Here is a 12,683-nt window from a genome sequence, read left to right on the forward strand (position 1 = left end):
CCTTGGAAATACCAACCTTTGTAATTACACGCTGTCATACATAAGGGGAAGGCCTGGATGACATCACAATATGTTCTTCACATCTATTTGATGTAATAAGCTGCTCTGAAAAGAAGGCTATCTACTGCCCATCAGGGAGTTTGGTTTCAGGTTCTGCATAGGGTGTTTTTATTGTAGGCTTTTTGATAAAACAAATCCACAAGCACCAGGAAGAATTAAAAGCAGAGAAGACTGAAATGGATAAGCAAAAAATCTCTCTATCATTGCAAGTGACTTTGCAGACTACTATGCTTAACACAGGATTTCCTGTAGTATTTTGAGGAACCCAACTGTTTACACAATCTGTGCTATAACAAGTAAATTGGAAATACATTCATTAGAATAAAAAATAATTACCTAGTGAATACAGAGTTACTGTATTTAGGTATCTATTTGTCCAAGACTATATCCATCAAAATTCCCTCAATAAAACCAGGTGACTAAGATGCATCAACCTTTACAGTGTGACAGTCATAACTGAGTCACTGAGCACATTCTACTCTGACACACATTAGAAGCGAGAAACCAGGCCCATTGCAAATTCTAACATTAATCAGCTGCAAGAAAACACTCAGCATGATTCTCAAATTCAGCAACTCAGGAAGAGTGACAACAGGCAGGATGAGAGGAAAACTGGGGTTCCAGTTTTTTGTTCCACTAAACACTTTACTACTAAGAGTTCATTCCACTCTCAGCCTGTTACCAGCTACCTTCAAGAGTTCCTGACTTTTGAGAAACCCATTCCTGGATGCCCATCCATTCCCAGGCATTTTAGGGTGAATCTATGTGTCTGACCCAGGGATGTAGTTTCTTCTGTAAGGACTAGGAACCACCAAGTCAATGGACACTCCCAGCGCTGCAGAAGAGGAGCAATGTCAATTTGATCGTGGCCATCAGTGGTACATAATGCACAGCATACATCCTTATGCCCTGCCATGGGTGCACTGCTTGAGTCTATTATTATTATTACTATTCTTCCTGCTGCTATATAGTTTAATAGAAATATAAATTGTCATGAATCTGCCCAGTTGACTGGTTACTTTCTCAAAGACAGATGGACACAGCTAATGTTACAATTGTCTGTTACAAAAATCTGGAAATTAAGTGATTTTAGTCAAAGACATGTAGCCCACCTAGATGAAAAGGTAGCACAACTCTTATCTGCTTGTATCAGAAATCAATTTCATCTTTCCTAGAGGGATAAACAGACATTTCTACTTGTAATACATAAAGAGAACTAATCCTAATACTGTTCTAGAACTGACAAATACTGTAGTTTACAAACAAAGCAAATATCCTAAACTTTCAGGGAAAATGAAAAATAAAAACCTGAATATAAAGTATTTTTAAAAAAAACAGAGTGAGAGCCAAAAGAATGAGACAGTCAGCAGAAAATAGAGCCACCAATGTACTTGCATGAACAGAAAAATAGAATTGGAAAAGAAGCTGGCTGTCTGCCAGCAACCTTGGTCTTGATCCCATTAAAGTTAATCACAAATTCCTATCAATTTCAACAGAACAGGATCGGACATTTGAATTATAAAGCGCTATGGGCTTTGAAAGAGAAGTACAAAATGGACCTTCTAAAGTTTATTCGAGCAACATTAACACAAGCATCTAAACATGGCCTTAGCACACCGATTTTACACAACTCCAGGTGTTTATAATGTAAACCTGAAAATTTACTTTTCATTAACTTAAAACCCACTGCCCAGAAAACAGCATAATTCTGGTACTGATGTCTCCCCTAGCAAAGCACAAATATTTTTAAAGAAGTAACACCCAATGTCAAATTTTCTAAAACTCAGATAGGCAAAAACATATAAGGACATCAGTGTATAGTGCGCAGTGTCTGCACATGAATGATTACGAAGCAAGAGAGCAAAACACTGTAAATGTCAGATTGTACTTTTGCACTTGCCAAACTCCGGTGTACCATGATGGGCAACGTAAACGTAAATCCAGACTTATAGAATACACAAATAAGCCTACTCATTCATAAAATATCATGCGCACCTGCTGTATCTGATATGGAAGTAACTAAAGCTGTGTAAGATACAGTGCAGGCATGCAGGATGATAGCAATATTCTCTATAGTCATGACTATACTGTGACTTCCTATTTTAATGCTGTACATTGCAGAAGTGAAAAATCTTCATATGCAGTGCTGCATCTAGAAAAAAACAGGAAAGAGATAAAATAGATCTACTGATCTTCATTCTTCTAAGAGCATTCTAACCTCAGCACTAGAATGGGAATACTACAAATATTATATCTGAACTATGTAAAGTACTCCTTTGGCAGTTTGAGTTAGACATCTAGCATCTTGAATCTGTTTTCACCTCTCTGAAACAGTGATATACCTGTCTCTATATCACAGTTTAAACAGAGAATGTTTAATTCCATGGGGTTTTCTACTTCTTTAAAAATTATCTGGAAATATATAAATTGATTAGCTCATAAAATCTCAAAAAAATACATTAAATGTCTGAAATTAGGCAGACACAGATATGTCTTCTGCCATATTTTTTGTCTGGAAACACCTAAAATATCAGTGTTAGTTCCTCCCTGTTCTTTCAGAAGGACTCGCTGCACAGATGCTGTAAGCTATTGTACGTTAACCAACAATGAAAGTCAATGAATCTATAGTTAAAAGCATCTTGTTCACAATGTTAGTCCATGAGTTAAACTGGTATTAGCGTGGCTAAACTGTGGCAACAGTTTTGAGAAGCAAGTGCAAAAACCTGTTTCAGCTCAAGATGCTAAGCTAAACTTCTGGTTGTGGTGAAGATGTCTTTTCACTAGGTCACTAGTCCTCTAGATATAGATTTCTTGTTGAAGACAATGTGAAAAGGAAAATGGCTACAATCTGCAATAGTTTTCCCTTTACAAGTTATCTTTCAAAATACAGAATCACCTGCATACCTTTCTTTCCAAATAAATATTCATCCTTTTAAAAGTTAATACATAACCATCATTTTTCCCCTCTCTCCTCTTATGATAAATGTCCCACCCACACAAGCAGCACCAGTTTTCCTTTCATTATCCTTCAAGCATTTTTTTCTCTTCGGTCAAAGTTATCCATTAACCCCATGATTCAGATGTTGCTTCTTTTTTTCTAGCCAATATCCATCAGGTTTCAACCTGGACATGGTGTCCTAATCTTCCGTTAGAGTACATACCACGCAGCTCTCTGCACCACGAGACAGTCCTTATTTTTTCAAGAAGCACTTTCATACTGTACCTAAATATAGTTTTATATAAAACAATATTATTTAAGTACATAAAGGCAGTGGAATCCTTTCTTCTCATCCTGTTTACTTTGCTTAAATTCTTTTGATTTGTATGTTACATTTTTCTCACTGCACTTTATCTGCTTCATTCTCTTTAGAGTTAAAAGTTGGCTGACAGAACAGCTTCTTTTTTCAGCTTCTCAGAAAAGACAGCATGCCTCGACTGTGTGTAGTACAACATTTGCTGACAGAACCTTTTTTTTTTAAAAAATACACTTCAGCTGTTTTATTAAATGAGTCACCCAAATGCTGGGGGATACGATATAGTAACACAAACTATGAATGCTCAAGCAGGAAAGAAGCAAGTACTATTCACAACGCAACTGTATGTCCAGAAATAAAGATGGCATAGAAACAAAATGTATGGCTCCAGCTGCACGTGCTTAGCTCTGTCATAAGTTTGAAAAGAAAACTGGTTTTGCTTCAAAAACCTGTGTGCACATACACCAATACACAAACATATTTATAATACTACCTGCCTCCAAGGAACTTCCCTATCATCATTTCATAAAAATAAGTATCAGTATCTTCCAAAGCTATCTTACTAATTGAAGAATGCTGAGATATTAGTCTTGTTTTTAAAAGAAACTTGCATGATTTTATCAATTCTTTCCAATAAATCTGGCTCAAAAAAAAAATATTTAGGAAGCCAAAACTCAAGCAAAAACTTGTAACGAATTCAATGCATACTTGATAAAACTCTTATAAACTTCAAAAGCAAATTCAAAACCAAAAAAATTACCACTAGAAATATAGCTTACTATAAGTTCAGTTCAGCTAACTATAAGTTCAGTTCCCACACGTAACAAAATACAACAGCATACCCGGAATCTCACAAATTCTTTTTGTATAAACGGAACAGCAATTTCGTCAGTGCTGGCGTAAAAAGCAACCTCACTTCGAATATGCTACTACATGCAACCAAAGTATTTGCTCAAACCCTAATCTCAAATAAAAAAGGATTTCAGTTATTCTACTAATATGCATTTTGCTCTAGTCAACAACAAATGATGATGCTAAAGTAAACCAGGAATGTCTCAGGACTTCAAGGTACTTTTTTACTCCTTTGGAAAGAAAATACAACATAGCTAACAAGAATAAGTCTAGATTTAATGATATGGAGCCAGACTTAAAAATATTTAGGCACTTAATGATAGCTGCCTAATGAGATTTATTTCCATAATTTGCTAATTCCCATTGATTTCTACTTGCTCAGGAATCCAAATACGCATAAACATCCCACTTTTGTTTTATAAAGAATATAAAGCATGAGAAATGTAATCATGAAGAGGCTCTACATATTTCCTATTGATTACGATGAAGAATAATATTCACAATTGAATATGATTAAAACGGTTCTAATAAAATGCAGTTTCTTTCACTCTTCCAACTGTCAAATCATGCATAGTACATAAGAGCAAAACCTGTTGAAATTAACATTAATTTTGCCTCTGATTTCCTTTGATAGGGCTTAAGTACCTGGCCATGTTTTTAATTACATAGAAGCATATCCCTATCTAGAAGGCTTGTGTCTACTGTGTATCTAACAGGAACTTCACAAAGATCTCTTCTGCTTACTGAGCAATCAAATGGACAAGAGCACAATACCTCACTAGATAAACATCTTTGTTGCACAGGAGTTCAAATCAAGGCAACACTGATATGGGCTTTTAACTTAATAGTAAAGGATTTTATCTGTCTTTGGTAAAGTGCATTTGTTTAGTCAGTGTATCACTAGAAGTATGAGTAAATATTTCCACACCTCTGACATTTGAGTCAATATAATAATATTTTAAATTTTTATTATCTCAGAGAACTACTGCTCTCCCCTTTCATGATTACAGTTTCAGTTATATACAGATCACTTGGGGGCAGCTTTTGGCAGAAAACCTTTAACTTGGCTTATATGAAATCAAAGTTTATATTGAGTAGTACTACCATTACTACACAGCCAAGTTACAGAAACTTCTTAGTTTTATTATAAAATAATTCTTTTTGTTGTTGCTTAGTTTTTATTTGCTTGATGGGGTTTTCTGAATATAATTTCAGATACTAAACAATGGTATCTCGTGCTGGATTATAGCATCAAGCCACAAGCAAATTTACATCAGATGCCTAAATTAGATGCCTTTGCATCCAATAGCTAATGGAAGTTTTCAGCAGACCCAATGGGCAATATTAATTTACAATTTTGTTTTCCCCCTCTTTTTTTTTGGTTCACGTTCACTATCTTGGTTAGAAGTGAATGAGATTCACATTGCTCTCCTACAATGCAATTTGTTTAAAGACAGACTTACGTTATTACTTTCTTTATGTAATTATCTTTCTTATTCTAAAATAATATACTGCCATCGTCCAAAAGATTACAGTAGCAAGTAAAAGGGAAAATACACAATCACAATTAGGAGGTACTGTACGTAATCAGGTTAATAATCTGCAGCCCATGGTGAATGTTGCACTGTGACTGTACAAGATCACTGTGTAGCAAATGACAGTAAGAGATATAAGCGGATGGTAAGTGGTCACAGAAATGTGGGCTTCTCCCATAAACCTTTTGTGAGTCTTAAGCAGAGGCCCATAAAGGTTACAACAAAAACTGGTTTCAAACAATTTTTGAGTGGCTCTTCATCTCCTTCCTATCCAGTCTTTAGAGTAGGAATCTTTCCCATGCTGCTCTGTTTAGTTGAGAGGGACAGTCACTTCAGAACTTGGGTCGAACTGCACCAATACTAAGTCAACTACAGGACTTGTCTTTAGAGTGGGTGTATTGGATTTGCGTGGCAAGGTTCTGGTAGCAGGAGGCCTACAGGGGTGGCTTCTGTGAGAAGCTGCTAGAAGTTTCTCCTTTGTCCGACAGAGCCAATGCCAGCTGGTTCCAAGATGGACCTGCTGCCGGCCAAGGCCAAGCCAATCAGTGACGGTGGTAGCGCCTCTGTGATAACACATTTAAGAAGGGGGGAAAAGACCTGCTGGTGAACAACAACAGCGGATAGAGGAGTGACAATACGTGAGAAACAACTCTGCAGACACCAAGGTCAGAGAAGAAGAAGAGGGAGGAGGTGCTCCAGGCACTGGAGCAGAGATTCCCCTCTAGCCCCTGGAGAAGACCATGGTGAGCCAGGCTGTCCCCCTGCAGCCCATGGAGGTTGATGGTGGAGCAGATATCCACCTGCAGCCCATGGAGGATCATATGCTAGAGCAGGTGGATGCCCGAAGGAGGCTGTGATCCCATGGGAAGCTTGCTCTGGGGCAGGGTCCTAACAGGACCTGTGGACCCATGGAGAGAGGCGCACACGCTGGAGTGGGTTTGCTTGCAGGACTTGTGTCCCCATGGAAGGACCCACATTGGAACAGTTAGTGAAGAACTGCAGCCCATGGGAAGGACCCATGCTAGAGAAGTTCATGGAGAACTGTCTCGCGTGGGAAGAACCCCATGCTAGAGCAGGGCAAGAGTGTGAGGAGCCCTTCTCCTTGAGGAGGAAGGAGTCGCAGAGATAACTGTGATGAACTGACCACAACCCCCATTTCTTGTCCCCCTGTGCTGGCGAGGGGAGGTAGGGAAAACTAGGAGCAAAGTTGAGCCCAGGAAGAAGGTAGGGGTAGGGGGAAGGTGTTTTAAGATTTGGTTTTTATTATGTCATTAGCCAACTCTGATTTTGATTGGTAATTAAATTCATTTTCCCCCACTGGAGTCTGTTTTGCCCGTGATAGTAATCACTGAGTGATCTCTCTGTCCTTATCTCGACCCATAAGACTTTTGTTGTATTTTCTCTCCCCTGTCCAGCTGAGGAGGGGAGTGACAGGGTGGCTGTGGTGGGCACCTGGCCTCCAGCCAGGGTCAACCCACTACAGTGGGACAAAAAAAGATGACAAACAAAACCCAAAGCAAACCTCCACGCTGAACCTGACACTTCATCGCTGTTACTGTGGTGGTCTAATTTTGAAAATTCTGGACATTACTTCTCCACAGCAAATACTTAAAACTCAAAGAACAGAAGCTTTTTCTCCTACAAGCTGACAAAAAATGTTGCCAAATGTGAACTCTTTTGAAACCACAGCCGTGTTCATCTCAGAAAAAAAAGTTATCTCTCTACAACCATGTTTCAATCTTTTCATCTTTGGGAATATTTTCTGAATACAGTGGTTTGCCTGACACTAGAGCATTTTACCTAGCTCCTCCAGTGGTACTGCAGCAAGCATAATGCTGAAAAGCTAGAGTCTTTCTAGTGAAACCAGTCTAGTCTCCTGGACAAAGCAACCGAAGTTTTTTCCCGCGGTTGTGCAATTACCAACCAGTCAAGATTTTGCTGCTGCTGCCAGGTATGCACTAGTTTCTCCCGGTGCTTTAAAGCTAACCGCTTAACGCGTCGATCAGCGGGGCTGCTGAAGTGCTACTTCCTGAAAAGCCATTGACTCTGGAGGCTGGCACCCGCGCATAGAGGCCGGAGGAAGGGAAACCTGGGCAGCCTCCTTCCTGGCGGGCGGCAGGACTCACCCGGCCAAACTTCAGCTGCTCCCCTCTCCCGCCACCTCCACCCCCCCACCCCCCGCGAGAAAGCCCCTCGCCCCGGTGAGCTGCTCCCGCCCGCCCGCCTCCCGGCACCACCGCGCGCACCGCTTCCCCCCGCATTACCGTTAGTTCGTCTTTGCAGATCTGACGGGAGGGAAGGCGGTCAAACCCCCGCGAGGGAGAGCGCGCGCCCCCCCCACATCCCCCCCACCGGCTCGGACAGGAGCTGCCCCGCCGCGAGGCCTCCGCCCCGCTCCGCGCCCGCGGGGCGCCTCCCGCCGGCCCCCTCCGCCACCGAGGGGGGCACCGCCGCCCTGGGGGCGGCCTGGGACGGGCGAGGTTACCTTTCGGTCCTCCTGCGGCGGGAGAGGAGCCGCTGCTGCTTAAGGGCGAGGTGTCTCCTGCGCGCGGGGATGAAGGGGGCGTCCCCCGGGTGTCCTCCTGAGGATCTGCGGGGCTCGGCACCGCGGCGAGGCGCGACACGGTACAATACGGTACGATATGGCGCGGTACGGTGCGGCGCGACAGCCCCACGGCACTCCGGCGGCCCCGGCTCCTGTTGCCATGGGGACAAGTCCCACCCCTGGAGGCGTGGTGATTGGCCGGACGTGACCCCCGCTCGGACGTCGCGGAGGACTCTGATTGGGCAGCGCGGGACGCCGAGGCGAGATTGCGCGAGGGGCCGGGCCGCCACCAGGGCTGCCTGCGCCGAGAAGGTACGTGGCGGTCGCCGCGGGGGCGGGCCCGGGCCGTGTGCTTCTGGCGTCACGGGGGAGGTGGGGACGCGGGCACGTACCTGAGCCGCGCAGAGGGGCGGGCTGTGGCGCGGCCGGCTGGGGGGGCTGGGCGGCCGCGAGGGGACCGTTAGTCCGGGGGGCCCCGGGCGGCCCCCGGCGAGTTTAAGCCCTGGCACCCTCAGCCCGAGCCCTGCCTCAGCCACGCGCGCCCCGGGCAGCGGTGGGTGGTCTTGAGGGGAACCCCGGCCTGTGGCTTCTGCGGGGAGACGCGCCAGCCCCGGGGACTGGGGACACAGTGCCGTCTTCTGAACACCCGCGTCCCCTCGCACCCGCCCGGCTGGCCCCCGCCCTGGCTGCGCCGCTCTTTGCTGCGTTGCAGAAGGAAAAGCTCTTTCCGTTCGCTCGGTCTGCGGCGGGAGCGCGTCTGCCGCGGGGAGCAGCGAGGTGGTCGCAAGTTTGCTGCTCCTGGGGACGGAAGCTGTTTCTTGATAGCTCGTTCCCTCCTGTGAAACCCCGTCACTTCCATTGGTTCCTTCTGTGAAAAGTACTTCCTGCACGAATGGCATTTCGCGCAAACCTTCTCTTAGCTGCCGTAAATCGTTACTCTTGGGCGTCCGATCGGGAACTGATACACGAGAATGAGAAACCGTATTTTCAGGCATCCTTTTCTGTGACTGCTCCTTCCTCTTTTTGTTAATTCTTTTTCGCCCATTTGAGCCTTACTGCGTTCAGACTTGGTTTTCCCTTCCCCTTAGAAACAGAAGAGGAAAAGGTGTGTGTATGTGTGTGAAATCTTGACCTCTGCGGATTAAACAAGTCAGGAAACTATTTTCAGCCTGCACACTTGTTTATGCTTGGTGTAAGCTTGGGGTTTGATTTGTGGATTTCCATTCCTGTCCCGTTTCAAAGTGGGATAGCTGGATTTTTTTGACTAATTCTGGGCATTTATTCAGCACCAAAAGTGGTCAGAAATTATTGAGGAAAGATATTTGTAGTGGATAGGTAAATACTAGCTGCAATAGCAAATACATTGTAGTTCCTATAAAAAGATATATTTCTGAACTAAGCGTAGATTCTAGTTGTAACCTGTTAATGTATTTCAATACTGTTAGCCTGTACTCATATTTAAAAAAATAATATATCGACACGTACAAATTCTTGAAAAACTTTTATTACTGTACATTGTATTTCTGTTATTCTGATTTACAAGATAAATATCTGCAAGTTAATTAACTTTTTTTTAGAAGCCGTTGCAATAGTTTATACAAATGAGAGAAAAAATAAATTATTGATGGATTTGTGCAGTCTAGGCAAGATACTCAAAACTGTCATGGGGTTTTGAATACTTAATTATAATGAGAATTGGAGTCCAAAGTGATTGAAAATTGTAGCTTCTGGGTATATGCATGTGAAAGAAAAATGGGAATGTAAACAGTCTATAATGACATCTGTGGTAATAGAAAGCTATTAAAGTAATAGGGTTGACACTACTTGGAGCATTCCCTCTCTCTCAAGGAAATACTGTTCAATACTATAAAGTAATTTTTCCACAGTTTTTCACTTTAGAAACAGAGTTTTGTGGTCAGTTAGCATTCGTTACTAGTTTGTAGGCTAACCTTTTTTTTTTTTTTTTTGATCTGGAAGCACTGGACTTTATTAAGTGTAAATTCATATGTACATGCCAGTTACCACAAACAACTCATAGCAGAAAACCTAAATAGCTGTTCTGATGGGAACAGTTGAAACCAACGTACAATGATACTTAAAGTTCAGTTGAAAACATGCCACAAATACGTGCAAAAAGAACCTGTAAACTCGCAGCTCTGCATTTTATCAGGGTAAACCACTATGTAGCACAAGGAGAGCTAGTTGGAACTGGACCTTTTGACATGTCACCAGCTCCACAAGCATGACTTGCTGCGGGCAGAGAGATCGTGCTCTGCCTGCATGGCAGCGACCCAACGTCCTTACCTATGTGTTGTCAGGAGCTGCTTATGTGCTGAGGCAGGAAAGAAAATCTCTAGTGCTCTGACTGGTGTTTGGCCATAACTGACTCATTTGGCCTCTGGGAACACGATCATCCTCACCTTTTGCAGCTTAGTTTAAGGTTATAGCCTACCTGATGCTGCTCTGCCGTACTGTTTTATCTTCTGCGTTTGAACAGGTGTTTGCAAGGCTGCAGGATAGATCAATTTGCTGCTGGGTATTTAAAATTCATGCTTTTTTTTTTTTTTTTTTCTGCTTCTACAAGCAACAGTGAAGAAGAGGAGCATGCGGGAGAGATGAAAATTTTTTAAACAAGTATTGGCATCAAAAGGAAAAAAGCTGTGTGGAGCTGTGCCCTTGTTGCTAATGGTAATATGAGACAGCCAGCATTTTTTTTTTCCTCAGTCAGGCACAATGTCAAGCTCTTCAGTGGCTGATCTAGAATATACAATGGTAAAAATGTCCATGTTTATGCAAACAACCTGTCAACCAACAGGGCACTCAGGCAGTGGTGCAATTGCTGTACCGACACTGGTCAATACATGAGAAGCCCTGGCATGTCTGAAAGCAAGAAAATTCATCTTGATGTATACCATAAGATTGAAATATGCTCACTTTAATGCAATGACAAGGTTTGTTCTGTTACAATTTCCTGCTTTATTTCTAAATCAATTTCTAAATTTCTATCTAAATTTCTAGAGTATTTTTTTCTTCTAAGTTACAAGATGGTGTTATGCTTATTGAGATTGATTCTCCTTTTTCCTGCTCTTGCCTTTTTTTTTTCCCACTTAATTGCTTTGGGTTTTTGTGTTGGTTTTGTGAGTCTGTTTAGCTCAGATCTCCCCTGGGTCTGGCCACACAGCTTTTGAAGCTGTTTGATTGCTGTTTTAGATGATTTAGAAGATGCTTTTTGGATCCTTAAACATTACTCAGTTTCAACATGCAGGAAACTGCAAGGTTTGAAAACTGCTAAGGATTTCAGTATTGCAACGGAAGCAGTTACCTTAATCTGAAATTGAGAAACGCTGTTCTTAATGCTGCACATAGCATGGCAGAGTGGAAGAAAGGACTGTGGTTACCATTTTGTTTAAGTTAGTAAAAATGGGTAGGATTTCAAGAGGGCTTCTGTATATCAGAATGCCCTTGATACTTTTTGCTGTTATTTTTATTTTGTGGAAGGTTACCAATATTAAAACTCCTGTCAGCAGAATGAAGAATTAAGTAGTCAAATGTCTCTGAAGCAGTAGTCCTAAACTCTGGCTCCTAAATCTCCCTCTTCCGTTTCTCTGCCCTGGGAAACACAGTGACAGATGCTACTTTTGCTATTGGCAGCAGCAAGTGTTATTTTCTTGGAGTAGAAGTGGGTAGAAAGGCTAACTTACTAGCATTAGTTTGTGTTTTAACTAATAGAGTAAGCTGGTAACTTCAAGATTGTGCTAAAGTACTCCCCGCCCCCCCCCCCCCCGCCCGAATTCTGTCTGTCAGAAGAAACCGTAGTGACAGAAGCCATATTATAACTTGTTGCATTTGAGTTAAGAACAAAATACCTAGAAATGACAACAGAGCTTATTCTCCATGCCTCAATGTCCATGGCAATGCTGGTATTGAAAAACTTGTGCTTAACTAGCACAACGTGTGGTTTCGTGTGATGTGTGCAAGTACCTGCTGGCCACAGAGCTGAGACTGCTAAAGTCATTTACTGCGTTTCCTAACAGCAATGAGTTAATAGACATAACCACAGACCTGAAATGGAAATAAAATAGTGATTGTAAAGTTAAGAGTCATGGTTAAGTGCCTAATTTATCTGATGTGGGAAGGCTGTTAACTTCATATGAAAGCGGCAGGCAAGAATGCAATTAATTCACTGGTGAGAATTAAGCTGTGGCTTATGTCTCTGAGGAGGCATTAGTTTTAGACAAGTTGTATGAGTTTCTTTAGCTTAGTGTATGGCCCGTAAGTTTTCTTCCTCTGGCAGATCTCTGCCTGGAATCTTTCCTCAGTTTGAACAACTACAGCTCATGTCCTCCCTGATTCATACTATGCTTTTTTCCCCCCTTTTTTGTATATGTAAGCAGTTGGAAAAATCTTTATCCAAATGTAGTGATTGGTTCCACGAGT

The 12,683-nt window shown here is 42.3% G+C and overlaps 1 protein-coding gene across 1 annotated transcript in view; it reads right to left on the bottom strand.

Moving 5' to 3' along the window:
* NUCB2 (nucleobindin 2) overlaps window positions 1-8,428 on the bottom strand; it is a 32,175-nt gene extending 23,747 nt beyond the window's left edge. The window contains exon 1 of the mRNA XM_075755040.1: window positions 8,187-8,428. The gene's annotated coding sequence lies outside the window, so the exon portion shown is untranslated. The remainder of the gene's footprint in view (window positions 1-8,186) is intronic.
* Window positions 8,429-12,683: the final 4,255 nt, after the last annotated feature.

This window comes from Balearica regulorum, chromosome 5 (assembly GCF_011004875.1).
Source record: "Balearica regulorum gibbericeps isolate bBalReg1 chromosome 5, bBalReg1.pri, whole genome shotgun sequence".
Lineage (NCBI taxonomy): Eukaryota > Metazoa > Chordata > Aves > Gruiformes > Gruidae > Balearica > Balearica regulorum.